This window comes from Lagenorhynchus albirostris, chromosome 10 (assembly GCF_949774975.1).
Source record: "Lagenorhynchus albirostris chromosome 10, mLagAlb1.1, whole genome shotgun sequence".
Classification (NCBI taxonomy): Eukaryota; Metazoa; Chordata; class Mammalia; order Artiodactyla; family Delphinidae; genus Lagenorhynchus; species Lagenorhynchus albirostris.
In genome coordinates, this window is record NC_083104.1 from 29,876,577 (window position 1) to 29,891,283 (window position 14,707).

General features: G+C 43.4%; 1 protein-coding gene across 19 annotated transcripts in view; it reads left to right on the forward strand.

The window, feature by feature from the left end:
• The window catches only part of FHIT (fragile histidine triad diadenosine triphosphatase), a 1,440,192-nt gene that overhangs the window by 1,370,772 nt on the left and 54,713 nt on the right, over positions 1-14,707 (forward strand). The gene's annotated exons all lie outside the window — the stretch shown is intronic.

The window sequence follows — 14,707 nt, forward strand, 5'->3', positions numbered from 1 at the left end:
TATAGGGTGTGAATCACTTCAGACGGCCTTGTATGCGTTACAGGTAAAAGGATGGACGCTTCCTGTAAGTTTACGGGGTTGATGTGAGGCTTCAATAAGCGTATGAGTAGCACAGGGCCCGGCACAGGGCGCTCAGTCGGCATTAGATCACGGTAGTTTGTAGTGAGCTGCAAATAAGCAGGTACAATTGTGTTATACTAGAGGGTAACTTCTGTATGGCATTTGGTGGAAGTCTAGTATTCAAGTTGGACCCCAGACTTCGGGGTCTCCTCTTCATCCCCAGTTGCAAAGAAATATTCACCACCTCTTTGTGGTAAACTGGGAAGGGGGAGAGGACCTTGAGTCACGATGTAGCTCTGCCATTTCTGAACTGTGTGATATTAGATGAGTCACTCTGAGCCCCTCTTTTCCCATTGGCAAGATGTGAAGAGTTCTGCCAGCCTCCCAGGATCCTTGGGAATTTCATGAGCGGATGCAAGGAGAGTTCCCGGGATGGAGGAGGTCAACAAACGTTAGTCCCTCTTCTCCCCCCCCCCCCCCCCCGCTCCCTCTCTCTCCTCCCCTTTCTCTCCGCACTACCTCTCCACCCCTTTGCCCAGCAACTGGAATTTCATGCTCAGCAACTGGAATATTCAGGAAATGCTTACCAAGTCCTCTCAGTTACATTTCAGACCCCTCCTCTTTTCCTGAGGACCCCTCCGATTCTGATCCTGGAGTTAATGAGTATTGATTGTGACATTTGTGTTCGTCTGTGGCCCAAGAAAGGGTGCACGTGCTGGCTGTCTCTGGTTAACAGCTCAGCTGAAGACAGGAAGCAAATTAGCTTTTAGAAGGTGGTCCTTTGCACCTGAAATTCCTTATAGATTTAAACCCATTTGGAAAATGCATCTGTAACTCTATGAGCCAGACTAAAAGCCTGAGCCACTTGGTGAGAAATCCATTTTGCTTAGTGATTAAAAAGTCTGCCACTGCCTAGTTCTTTGAGCTTTGCTAAAATTTGCTATAGCTTCTTTTCGCCGTAAAGCAGGTGTCAAGTGAAGACTTTGTGTGGGCTTTTGTGATCATTATATTGTATTAAACAGTCTCACTGAGTTCCAGAATGAGAACAAGAATGCGCATATTCCTCTACCTGCAAAGCAATTAAATTATTGTCTGACATGTTTATAGCTCACAACCAGTAATCAGCTTTTAGTCTGAATAGGGGACGTGGTGTTATAATCCTGTGCTTTGCTGAGAGGTTCATATTTCGCATTTGCATTTGATAATTTAATTTAAATAATACTGAGCGAGCACCGTCACATTTCTTGGCAACTGGCAGAGTGATAGGAAAGTATGCAATGCACAAACTGTTTTTTGGTAAATAATTTTGTATTCCTGAATGTTTTTTACTTCCTTGTTATTAACCTCTGCTGCCCTCGCTGAATAAACTAGAAAATGGTAGTAGCCTTTAAAGTCTCAAGTATTATATCTCCCTTTGTTCCTTTTTTCCTCCTTCCATGGAAACAATATCTGAGCAATCTCCAAATTTCCATGAGATTGTGAAAGGCCTGCAGTGAACCATTAAAAAAAAAAAATACCCCCAAAGGACGTTTTTCTTGCAAGATGCCTTTATGTATTAGAGATCAATTTTCTGATAAGATTCTCTGCTCCAGAGAATATTTGGTAATTTTACAAAAGTAAGTACTTGCCATGGGAACAGTGAATCCCAAGTTAATGCCCAGTAATATCACAAACGAAAGGGAATAAATCGTAGAAATGATCTCTTCTCTCCAACATCCCCCTTCAAAATAAAGTTTATTGGATGATTCTAGAATTTTCTTTTACAGGACTTTCGAGCTATCCAATTTCTTTGCAGGAATTGTTTGCTTCAGGGCAACATGTCCCAATTGGTTTCCAAATATGAATCCTTAGTACCGACTTCACATTGTTGATATTTCGACCTTTTCTCTTCTACTTCCCCTGTACAAAAAACCCACACAGATTATTCCCATCTCTTAGTGCACTGAAGATTATAGGCCTTGAGAAAGGAAGTGCATGAGTTCTGCCATTAGTTGTTGTTGTTGTTGTTTCTTCTTAAGATATTTGCCCTCCATTTTGCGTGGTTTCATAACCTGACCCAAAATGATCGGCCTAAGCCTTCTCGGGCACCAACTCTTGATCAGAAGTCAGTAAAGTCAAATGAAGCTGTTCATTTTGACTGGGCCTCCCTGTTTCCAAGACCTGCCTCGTCACCAGAAATGCTTACTGCTTGCAAATGTTGCAAATATATCAGCCTGTATGCACCTTCAAAGGAAGGCCCTTTTTCTATAGGATGGAATTTTCTGACAGACGTTGTTTAAAACTGAGTAAAAATAAAAATAAATAAAAATATTTTAGTAGGTTTCCTAGTGTTTCTAGTTTCACTAGGAATCTTTCCAGCGAAGGAAATGGAGTGATGGTAGAGATGTGTGTCTTCGCTCTGGTTGATTTAGATTCAGCATGACTGGCCATGCGTACGTTTTCTGAGTGCACACCAGTGTAGCTGGGGATTAGCTACAGAAGCCTCCATCCCATTCATATTTGAAATGTGTCCTGAGAAATATGGCCTTGAATCTGTGCAGGTGCCCTTTGAGAGGGCTCCCTTTCCACAAAAGAACAGGCCTTCCTCTCTGCCAGCCACAGTACTGTTTTTCATCTGTAGTCTCTTAGGAATCTCCCAACAACCACAGACTCCATCAATCCCCATTTTCCAGATGCTCAAACGGAAGAGTAGAGAGGTGAGACAACTTGCCATGGTCACACTTTTGGGAGCGGAGGAACCAAGATTAAATGCAGGTTTTTCTATTCCAAAATCCCATGCTCATTGCATGCCCTCCCATGCTCCAGCCACTACCTCTTTGTGTGTATCAGCAGATGTCCTGTTAGTGTATAAAGTTGTTAGGTGTATCTGTGACCTTGGCCTTTGATCAGTTTCGATCACCCCTCAATCCTTGTCAACGTTGGCACATATGACTATGAAAGCAGTTGCTAATACCCAAGTACACTGATGCCGCCATACACAGGGACTTGTGTGTTTCAGTAACTCACAGAATCATAGGATTCCTGTGGTGAGAGAGTGAGCTGTTGCTTTAATTTTTTTTCCCTCCCAGGATCTAGCTCAGAATTGACCCAAATCACATAATACTATACTGGAGTCTGCTTTACTTCATCTCGATCTCTACCGTTAGTGACTAAGTTAATGAAATAGAGGTGATAAAGGATCTCTGGGCAGCGTAGACACCCTTCTGTGTCTTGGCTCTTTCGGAGCTGTTTCAGATGTCCTAGCTGTTGTATGGGGGGGTTCGATATTATCAAGCAAAGAGAGGACTTGAGAGAGGGATTTTGATTTGGTTGGTCATGAGTCTGGCATGTTTCCCAGCAGAGAGGCGCTGAGAAATGGAGCCATAGCGTTCAAGAGGCAAATCACCAAGACACAGCCTGTGGGGGGCTGCGAGCAGTGGTCCAGGCAAGTTTAATACACTGCTCTTGTGGTAGTAAATGTGCAGGGTTTCCACAGGAGTGGGACTGATAAAATCCTGAGAACGTGGAAACTTTATCATAGCAAATGTAACGATTTTCATTTGTTTTAAACCCATGATTGGTTCTGTTAGGAAAAATGTCTACTTAAGCTGTTTAAGACACACACTAAAATTCTCTAATATTAATTTCACGGAAAAATTCCAACAGCACTATATTAGTTTTTCCCCCATTAAGGTAACATTATGGACTTTTAATGGAGCTCTCAGCTATAATAGTTTTTATTGACCTAATTATTAAATGAATTAAAATCTGTCTCAGTGTCTTCACAATTAGGTAATAGTGGTATCAGAGGGAGTGCTGTGGTTGGTTACTGGAAAAAGGAGAAACCCTGAAAAACATCTCCCTTATATATTTGTGCTTCATTTGAAAGGAAAGATAAATAATATTTTAGTTTCATCGAATGTAACTGCCTTTAACTGTTTAGGAAATTTATAATATCAAAATGATACTTTGTGGTGAGTCATTCTATGATATATGGGAAACTTCTGCTTTCTCTTCCTTGCCTGTCTCCTATGCATCTTCTCTTTTGATGACTTGAAAAACTAATGCTAGAATTTTAGCAAAGATATTAAATATAGCATGGGATCATTGAAGAGCTTTTTTATTTATTCTTTATTTTTTAAAGGATTTTCCCAAATCATTTCATTTTTAAAAATTTTTTATTTATTTATTTGGTTGCACTGGGTCTTAGCTGCAGCCCGCAGGCTCCTTAGTTGCACTTCTCAGGCTCCTTAGTTGCAGCTTGCTGGCTCCTTAGTTGTGGCTCGCCGGCTCCTTAGTCGCGGCAAGTGGACTCTTAGTTGCGGCATTCATGTGGGATCTAGTTCCCTGAGCAGGGATTGAACCCGGGCCCCCTGCATTGGGAGCACAGAATCTTAACCCCTGCGCCGCCAGGGAAGTCCCTGAAGAGCTTTTTCGTAATTAGGTTTTAGTACAAAGGTAATGTGGTCAGTGGAGTAAACTGCAACCGTGCAGAGGGAGGAGAGTAAAATATCAAAGCCTACTTTCCAGAATGATCATTGCTAAAAGCTTGAGGAAGCTGTTTGTAATGATCAATTTTAGCACTTTAATATTTGACATTTTTTTGGTACAGATAACACATGTGTTACACACACACCTCTAATCCCCTCTCCCTGTCCCAAAGCAGACATTACTAAGGGATTGCCACACCCTTTCTCACTGAGAACAGTGCAGCTTGGGATCTCTCTCAGCCTGTGCTTCAGGAAAACCTGTCTAATAGTATTCGATGTGGGAATTGTAACCTACTCTGCATCCCTGATAATCACTCACAGTTCACAAAATATTTTCATAGACATATACATGTGAGTTTCATTTGTTAATCAAAGAAATTCTGTGAGAAAGGATAAGGATCACCAGTCCTATCCAGCAGGCACAAACCCAAGACTCAGTAAGGAAGGGACTAAATCAGGGCACAGAGATGGTAAGAAGTAAATCAGAATGAAAAGACACAGCTCCTGACTCCTGGTCTATTCATCATTCTGTCAGTTTTTCATTCATTTTTTTCTCCAGAAGTACTCATTGAACTCTTTCTGTGTGTCAGGCACAGGATATTCAGCAATCAACCAGACAGCCATGCATGGTCTCTTCCCTCAAGGGATCTCCATTCCGGAGGAGGGGACAGATAATAAGTTCACAGATAAATAAGATGATTTCATGTAGCAATGGATCCCATGAAGAAAGGGGTTTGCAAGGAAGGTCTCTTTGAAGATGGATATTTGAGCCAAGACTCAGAGGAAGGCACCACAATTTAAAATCTTGGGACAGAGTGTCCAAGACAGAGGAAGAGGAGCTGGTATAAAGGGTTTAGGATGGAAGGAGCCCCGTGTGTTCAAGGGAAACCCACGAATGGGTCTGGGAGGAAGGAGAGAGGTAGGCTGGGGCCAGATTATGCGGGACCGTGGGAAGAGGTTTGGATTTTCTTCTCTCTTTATTGAACACCCATCAGAGAGCATTAAGCAAGGAGTGACCTCACCCAACACATGTTGGGCGCAGAGCGGAAACACCACATCCTGCCTCCACAGCAATGTGCACCCCGTCAGTAGACGTAGTTTTGTCTTGAATGCAAACTGGAGTGAACCATGTCTTGCTGCAGGTGCACACTTCTACCCTACTGAACTCAGAGATGGTGTTTCCTGTCTCCATCTCTTCCCTGGAGCCATGGGCTGGAACATATCCAAGTACCAGGGTTAGGACCACAGGGCAGGACGCTCAGTAGAGATGCTGATAGAGACAAAAATGCAGAGAAGCTCTCCGTGTGTTACACCAACACTTGAGCAACGCATGACTTCCTCAGAGGAGGTAGATAAACAAGCCTGTTGGAACTAGTAAGAGAAGGCACACCTTTGCAGCCATCCTTTCCGACTGAACGTAGTGTTGTTCTGCTCAGTGGGCCGTCTCTTTACCCTTAGTCCTTAACACACAACCCCCCCCTCACTGTACTGTTTTGGTTTATTTTCATCCCCATATCCTTTAGGAGGCAGCCTCATTTTAAATGAAAATAAGGAGAGCTATCATTGTCATTATTATTATCATCACCATATTAGTTTTTACAATACTAGCAATTTGCTGAGTAATTACTGTGTGCTAGGCACTTGCATTTGCGCTGCGTCCTCACAACCCTGTGAGGTGGGTACTATTATTATGTTGTTTTGCCGATGAGGAAACTTAGCCACAGAAAGGTAAACCAGTGCTTAGCCACAGTCATGCAGCTGGCAAGGGTGGAGTCCAGGAGGCTGTACAGAGTCTTTACTCTTAACCAACAAGTGACCCTCCCACTTAGTGTCAAAGGGAACAGTGTGCCTGAACTTCGGAGTAGATTGGGACTGGGTTTGAGACCTATCTCGGTTTCTTCAACTGTGAATTTATGATGGCACTGAACTCAAAGGGTTTTGGTGAGCTTAGGTGAGATATAAATAAAGCATATAGCAGAGAGCCTAGCACACAGCTAGTGCTCTACAAACCATGTCCCTCGGGCACTGATCCTCGGGGCCCTGAGAGGGAAGCTAATAGCCGTGCTGTCATCGTATGGGACGGTTGAGGGGATTAAGGAGGCCATGTGTATAAAGCACTTAGCACACAGCCTGGGATTTTCCTAGGCTCTCTGTAACAAGTAACGGCTACTCTTGTTTACCTAAGACCAGATGGTGGCTTGAATGTATAACACCCTTTGCAAATCAGAGTAACAGCTGGGGAAAACATATTCATCTCTCTTCTGTATTTTCATTTCTGAAATAATAGGAATGGGCACCGTTATTGACAACGTGAGTTTGTCTGAGATCAGTTGCGGTAATGCTCATGGGCAGGCACATTTCTAATGCTGTCTGATACTGTTTCAAGGAAGCCATTTGTGCTGTAATGGGAAAATTTAGTGCGAGACCTTCGAAGGAAAGTCTAAAGTGTAATACTTAAAGTCAACTTCTGACAAGAATATAGTCTAGAGAATTGCAGATGTTCTCAAAGCACGTAATATTTCTCTAAAAAAAAACTGTGATATTTATCTGGTAGAGCATCTGGTATGATGACGGGTGCAAGGTTTCTTTTTCTCATTGTTAAAAAAAAAAAAAAAAAATGTCTGCCTAAGTTCGTGCAAAACATCCAGCATATGGGGCAGGGAGATTCATGGATCCCAAAAGTGTGGACCATGTTAAAAGGCTCCCCAAGGGCTCCCATGAATGTGAAACCCAGTTGAGAAGTACTGTGGGCTGTACCTGTCCCACTCTCGGGGATGCTTTGTTGTAGCGCAGGCTAACAAGCGCTGCTAGACCCAGAGGAGGAACCAGAGACAATCATGGACACCACTGGGCTTTTGCTCTCAGGTGCCTCTACTTTTGCCCTCTGAAGTCACGTTCCCATCAGTGAAAAATAGAGAATGGTGTCATCTTTCAAATGAAGGCAGTAAGGCAAGCACTTCACTCCACAGATTTTCATAAATTTGAATCAACCGTTTCTTGTAAAGGCCTGTCCTCTCATGAGACCAAGGTCATGCACATCCTGCATTTCCTCAAATTATCCTCTGGCAATCGTTCTGAAGGACGAGTTTATTGAATTCTTGCAACAACTGTGCTTTTGGGAAGGTGGCACGGGACTGGGAGGTGAGGGTTTGATGAGACTGGTCTGGAAGCCAGGAGGCTTGGGTTCTTACTGCCGCTAGTCACGTGGCCTTGGGCAAGGTTTGGCTCTCACCGTCACCTAGGGTAAAATGAGGGACTTGGACAAAGTTCCCTTCAGCTATGACACTGTGTCAGTGCCACCTCTGCCCTTCCTCTCTTGAGATTAATGCTTGATTTGCACATTTCTTTTCTGGCTTATAATAAAGACAAGGTGTTTCTTTATTTGGCCTGCAAAATTTTCCCTACATCATTTTTTAAAATTCTTTTTCTTTTGAATTTTATTTTATTTATTTTTTATACAGCAGGTTCTTACTAGTTACCTTATACATATTAATGCATATATGTCAATCCCAATCTCCCAATTCCTCACACCACCACCATCTCCCTATATCATTTTTAATGATCACCCAAAATAGAGGTCCTTACCCTGGAGTCCCCAGACAGACCCTGAAATTAGATGCAAAAGCTTGAGTATAGGTGAATATTTAAGGGGCAAGGGAAACCTTTATGATTTTCATTTATTTTCTCTGCCAGGCACTGAGCTCAGTAAAGGAAACAAAATGGGGATCTGAGTAGATGCAGTGCCTGACCTCCCAGAGCCTTCACTGTAATCAGGAAAATTCTAAAAGCAAGTAAATGGGCAATGACAGGGCAGTAGTTTAGAGGTGTGGTGGGGTCAGGTGAAAGAGGCAAGGCACTACAGGAGGCGTTTGAGAGAGGGGGCTCCTCACTCAGACTCCTTCAGAAGCTCAAGGGAGTCCATGACCTTAAAAAGGACAAGAACCTCTGAACTGAAGGAAAGGGAATTTGACATGCGTGGTGCTGGTGTGAGCAATACCTGGAGAAATGATCACAGGTGGACAAATACACCTGAGATGTTCAGTCATCACTAATGCATTCAGCACTGCAAAGTCGGGTTTAAAGTCTTGAAACAATGGTGATCACTGTCAACGCAATCATGGCTAATGTACATTGAGCTCTTACTATGGACCAGGGTCTTGCTAGGCATTTAACATCAGCAGTCTCATGTTGTCTTCATAAAATGTCTTCAAGGAGGTGGTACAGTCCTGTTTTATACGTGAGAACACCAGGGCTCATGGACATTAAGTTATCTGTTCAAGGTCTTCCAGCCAAACAATCTGCAATTTAAACCCAGATCCAGGTGATCCTTAAGCTTAGCGTTAGTGTAGATTTTTGGATCACAGTGAGGGGATACCTAGAACTCTCACCTTCCAAACAGGTTGGAAAGTCATGTTTTATTGAATCGTTTTGCCAGATATGGCCAGGCTTTAGATTTAAAAACAAAAATCAAGTGCTGGTACCATCTGTTCCTCCCCACAGTGGAAGGTGCTGTCTCCTAGGCAGGCATTGAGAGGCCCTCAATTACCAGCTCAAGGTGAGATGGTTTACTACACCTGTGTTTGGCCCCAGCCAGTCTTGGAGTTCAAAAAAGCTCTAAGGGACTTATTAACAATTTAACATTTCCAAAGCATGTGGGATTGTTAATTCCATTTGCCGCAGAAATACTGTCATAATGATTGACTCAGTCCCTGTAGGAAAGCAGAAATGCGAAATCCATTTTTGTGGCTGCCCAGCTCCTATTGCCTTATTCTAAGCTCCTGTAAGATCCTCCTTGTCTGGCTGAGTGCCCTTCTCTTTCTCTTCCACTTGACCTTGACACTTGCATTCCCGAGTGTCCGTATGATCTCTTCCTTATTTTATGGGAGTCTGATCCAAAATATACAAAGCCTCCCTCCCAAGTAGCTCCTGTTGATAATCTTACCCCCCAAACACCTGACCCCGGGGAAATGTCCTTGCCCCAGAAGTGTGTCGGTCTGTTCATTCAGCAGGCGTTCACCAGGGCAGGGCGTGCACTAGGCACTGTTGATACAGGAATGAGCCAACCCATGCGCTCAAGAAGCCATGGTCAGTAGACTACAGCCCAAGGAAATGAAGAGCTCCTTTGACTACAGGTGACCGAGACCCAACTCAAGGTGCTTAAAGGGAAGGAGAAAGAAGTGATTAGCTCATGTAACTGAAAAGTCTGATGGTAGAGTTGATACAGACATGGCTGGATCTAGGGACACAAAATGTCTCCTGGGCTTTGTGTCTCTCTATGTCTTTTAGGAGGCCCCTCCCCAAGGAAGGTGATAGGAACGCCAGCAGTTTAAGGCTCACATCCTACTAACTTACAGTGGAAAGACTGTTTTTCCCAGCAGTGCTTATAAAAGACGTGCACAGAAAACTCTGGCCCAACTTGAGTCACATGCCCATTGCTGAACCAAGAACCATGGCCACAGGGACGGGGTGCCCTGTGAGACCAGATCTGGATCCTGAGCCCACCCTGAGGCCAGGCAGAAATGGAATCAACCCCATCTAAAGCACGAGGAACAGAAAAGTTCCCTAAAAAAAAGAAAGAGAGGTTCCTTAAACAGAAGCTAGCAGAGGGAAATCTGGGTGCACAAAACACAGAGGGATGGGTAGAAAGCATTAAAGGAGCCCAGGAGAAGTAGCAGGAAAGCAAGCTCAGAAATGCTTCACAGAGCGGGTGGCATTTGAACAGAATCCTGAAGGGTGAATAAAAAGTCAGCAACAGTACAGGAAGGTTACCTGGGGGTTTGGTCCTGCTTTGCTAATGCGCCAGTAGGAGTGACCTGGGAAAATAATACTCAGTTATTCAAAAAATTTTACTTAGCATCTACCAGCCATAGACCAGGGACCGTGTTAGTGCTGGGACAGTCATGACAAATAAGACAGGCACTGTTCTGTCTCTTGTGGATCTTAAAATCTACAGGGGAGACAAACATTAAACAAATAATTGCACAAATGATAAATTAATTATCCTTTTAGAAGTGCTTAGAAGTGAAAATCACTATGCCAGGTTTAAGGCACACTGATGCCTTGTGTCACAGTTTTCCCAGCCATAAAATGGAAGAAAGTGCTGTGAACCTCTCCCACAACCAGCCAATAATACAATAACATGCTGAGGAACACGGATTAATTCATTTACACACACAAGGGCATGCACTCACCCGAGAAAAGCAGACAACACCTTGAAATAGAGAGTAAAAAATAGGGAAACTTCTGTTCCTCTGCTTAGATGGTTGGCTCATTGAGTGCTACATTAAAATGCATCACTTTTATACTGTCCAAGTGGTTAATTTGTCCTCACCCTCTCAGAGTTCCAGATTCAGTGCTTTCTTTTGTTACTCCACCCCGCATCCTTAAACCACTGTATGTACGTTCAGTACAAACCCTATCATCTGCCTTTTATCATTTCCTCCTATCAAGCATTTTGGGTTTAAAAAAACATCTTTTGATATGGAGGCAATGAAAATCTGGAGATGCTAAACCCTGACTCAGTTGTTAAGTAATTTCAATTGATTATACTCTTTTGTAACCAATCTGGTTATGAAAAGGTCCTATTGTAGAATCTGCCCTCGTACGTATTTCAAGGGGAGAGGAATTTACCTGTCCAGTTATACAGTCCTGCGAATAGTAATGGAGAGCACGGATGAGACCACGACTGTAAACGACACCACTGTGATAAAGCGGCATTTATGATGGAAACCTTAGTGAGTGATGGGAGAGGTGTGCCGTGTGTGCGAGAATTCACTTCTACACTGTGGCTGCGATTCGTTATTAAATGAAAGCCAGATGCTTATAGTTAACATTTTTAATGGGTTCTTTCTCCCAGGTAGCTCATAAAGTCCCACTAATAAATCAGAGAGCCCTTCTTAACCGAATTTCAAGGGATGCTATGATGTTGCTGATGTATTCATGAATTAGGGGCACTGGAAGCTAGATACATAATTTTTTCTGAAGTCTCCCCCCTCTCTCCTCCATATACATGATCCCCCCACCGAAAAAAGAAACATTGGAAAAGGAAGTTGGGGATAAATGTCTCAGTGTCACAGCTAGCAGTGTGTCTTCCACAAGACAAAGTGAGTTACTAAGAGAAAGATTTCCACATGATTTAAAAGATACCATTTAAATTCTATTAGGATTTTTTTTGGGAAATAAAAGGCAGTGAGTCAAGTGAGAATAAGATGTAAACCTTCCTGCAATATTTGATTGCTAATGAACAGAAAGTATTAATCTTAGCAACCAGGAAGAGAACAATGCATAGTGTTTTTCATTAAATCAACTAAATGATTAAATGAGCTAGTCAGTAGAAACGATTCTAATTTTCTGAATGTGAAATGTGCAGTTTATAACAAATTCAAAGCACCCTTCTAAGCAAGTTTTGACCATAAAGAATGGGGGTTATAAAGATGTTCAGTATTTTCTTCTTTATGGATAGTCAATATTTTAATGCAGTGACATTAATTGTGCAGAAGGAAATGCCCCTACTATCTGGGCTCAAAACTGTTCGGCACCTACTGTGACGTCCCTAATGGATCTCCAACGCTATTACTAAATGATCAATTGTTGTCATAGTCATTTTAGCAGCTTTCAGGGCTAATTAAATTGGCTGTGAATTTTGTAAGTGGCAAAGGTTGATAAACTAGGCTCGGCACAATATGACTAATCTTAGCGTGGCCAGCATAGCTGGTACATTTATGTGCATAATCTTCTCAACATTCCACAAGTCTCTTTGGTCTCAGGCATTGATCGGCAAGATTACTTGCTGTTTGGAGATGGGGAAAAAAACATAAAAATTAACTCAGCAGAAAACATGGTTCTGGGACATTGCTTGGTGGATGGAGAGGAGACCTGGCCTTGTAACTCCACTGGAAATTGGCTTGCCATCCTTGTACCAGTATATTCCCTTATATCAATAAGGGAAAAGAGGTATGGCTAGTAGGTCAGTGTGCCAATTCTTCCACCAGCAGGTTTTGAGAGGCTCCTCTGAGTGAGGCTCCCGGCTGGTGCTAGGGACAGAAAAGTGAGTCTAGGGGAGACCCAAGCACTGATCCATCTGAAGTAGTAGGAACCAGTTCAGAGAACTGTTCTCAAGGAAAGGGCCAGTCCGTAATGAAGGAGACTCATTAGTCAAGGGGTCAGGCAAGGCATCCTTGAACAGGTAGCCCTGGAGCTGAGATCCGAAGGTGGCATGGCAGCCAGCCTCAGGACGAGGGGAAGGAAGAGTGTTCCCAGCGGGGGAGCAGCATGTGCGTGGGCTCGGGGGTAGCGGGAAGCCATTTGAAGACATGAAGGTAGGCCAAGGGCCTGGAGCCCAGAGCAGGGGTGAGGCGAGAAGGGAAGCACTTTCAGCCCTGGATACACTGTCTGTGTGTCCAGCAAGCCCTTCGGGATTGACTGACAGCATAGGGATAGCTGATGGCTCCAATCAAGGCAAGGTGTTCAGATGATCATGAACTAGACAGCAACCACGTCTTTGATGTATCTGACTTCTATTGCCATAAGAGAGCACAAATCAAAACTTAGGAGAAGTGGTGTGAGAGGGGAAACTGTGTTTGAGAGAACGGCAGACTGTTAGGGCAAGAAGGGACCTTTCAAACTCTGTCCTTCACCACCAGCAATTTGCAGACTAGGAAGGTGAGCCCCAGAGGGGTTGATGTCACACCTCAGTTAGCAGTGACTAACCAGCCTACCTCATTCTTAAAATGAAGGTTCTTCCTAAAACAGTAAGTCACTTCCCCAGAATTTCTAATTTTCACTGATGGTTAAAGTGTTCCCCTTATTTAACCAACACAAAGATGCCAGCTAGGAACGGTTTGTAGGAGACAAGATGACTTAGCAGATAAGAACATGGCTTCAGAGCCAGGGAAGCCTGGGTTGGAATCCCGACCTCTCTGACTAACCTTGCCAAGACACGTAAGCTCTGAGCCTCGGTTTCCACATTTGTCCAATGGGGCTGATAGCAGCGCCCCCATCATTGGGTTATAAGGATTATGTTATCCTTCATGCAAAGTGCTTTGTGTGATTCCCAGCATACAGGAAGTACCTAATCCATAGTAACTATTATTACCTTAGCAAAATTGAACTACTCAATCTATCAATCAGTGAGTTCCTTTTCTACATTTTCTAATTTCCCTTTGTAGAAAAAGAAAAGGGGTTCCCTTTTCATAAAGAGTCAGATAGATGCCTTTGAAATGTGTTGAAAGGTTTTTCTTCTGCTTGTTCCTATTTTGTGCATGAGAAATTACTTACTTAGGCTACTGGCTCTTCATGAATCAGTAACAGAATTCTCACTGGTTCATGTATACTGCTAGTTATAGGTACATGACAACCAGCAAATAATGCTTAAGGACCAGAGATAATGAAGGTTTAACCACAACTCAAGGAAGGAAAGGCGGTTGGCTTTAGTTGAACGGCGCTCATTCTGGAAAGAATCCAAGCTTTGGAGCCACACAGACCTGGAGTAAATCCTGGCTAGGACACAAGTCATCAAGTGAAAATTGAGCAGATTAGTTAGCCCTTCTGAGCCTCCGTTCGCTCAACAGTAAGATGAAGATATTTCTATTTATTAGGTAGTATGTTACGAGATTCACCTAAAACAGGGCAAAATGCCTGACTCATAATAGTAAATACCTCGAGACGTTGGCTCTTCTAATCATGCAGCTCATTGCTGATAATTCCCATTGAATTCAGCCTCATGTGTGTGAGGGGAGGGGAAGGGGGAACCGAATCCCATTCAGTTAACGCAGCCTCTAAGATGGACAGAGTGGATGTCGTTTGCAGCACTGCAAAAATGACCTCCACCTCCTCCCATACAGCTTGCGTGTTCAGCACTGTGATTATTTCAATGAGGCATTCACGGGGGCGCCTATGGGAACAGCTCAGCGTATCGAGGGATGCTCACAAGGCCGATGCCTGGACAGGGAGACTGTATTAGTTACGAAAAATTGCGTGTGGAGTAAACACGGCAGTTACTTTCAGCGGCATAATCTCCACAGTGCAGTCGCACAGGAGGCTGTGCAAATTGTAAAGGAGGGAAAAGAATGCCTCAGTTTTCCTCCATCGAGGTTCCAGATGAGCCACAGAGCTACCATTTGTATTTGCAGGTGATTTCAATCATTCTGCACGCAAGCTCACCCTGGCAGCGTTTCAAA